This window comes from Haliotis rubra, unplaced genomic scaffold, assembly GCF_003918875.1.
Source record: "Haliotis rubra isolate DU_JTF1 unplaced genomic scaffold, ASM391887v1 Scf2034, whole genome shotgun sequence".
NCBI lineage: Eukaryota > Metazoa > Mollusca > Gastropoda > Lepetellida > Haliotidae > Haliotis > Haliotis rubra.
Window position 1 is genome coordinate 30750 of NW_025766042.1, and position 562 is coordinate 31311.

Sequence of the window (562 nt, forward strand, 5' to 3'; positions counted from 1 at the left end):
CTTTTTGCGATCTGTAAACACCTATTAATTACGTTACAATATGTTTTCGTCCTCCTGCGAGGAGACGTAAGTCTACTTCAAAGTAGATTTCAGCTTACCAAAATTTATAAACGTAGCATTTGTGTGATTTTAATTTATGGCTTAACCTTCCTATAATCGCCGGCGGCAGAAGGGATGGTATAAATCCAACTTGGGCCCATTCGGGTAGCAAAGGTACTGCAAGTCCCCATGGTCCCTAGTATGGTGATCTACCTTCAGTTGTCGGTGATCTATAGCCCGTTTTTTATATTGTATTGTCCAAATTGAAATCCAGTTTTAGAGATAGATACTAGTTTTATTTATTGTGTCTGTGATATTCTAGTTGGTTTTACTGTCCTTCGTTGACAGGTTTATATAACTTACATGTATTTATGATGAATTCAAAACTTCTTTATAGTCACGATATGGCTGAAATATTGCCGATGTGACTTAAAATCTTAACTCACTCACTCGCTACAATATATTTTCAACAAATAATCATCATTACTATTGTTTACATGTTAACATCATTAAAAGTAACAGG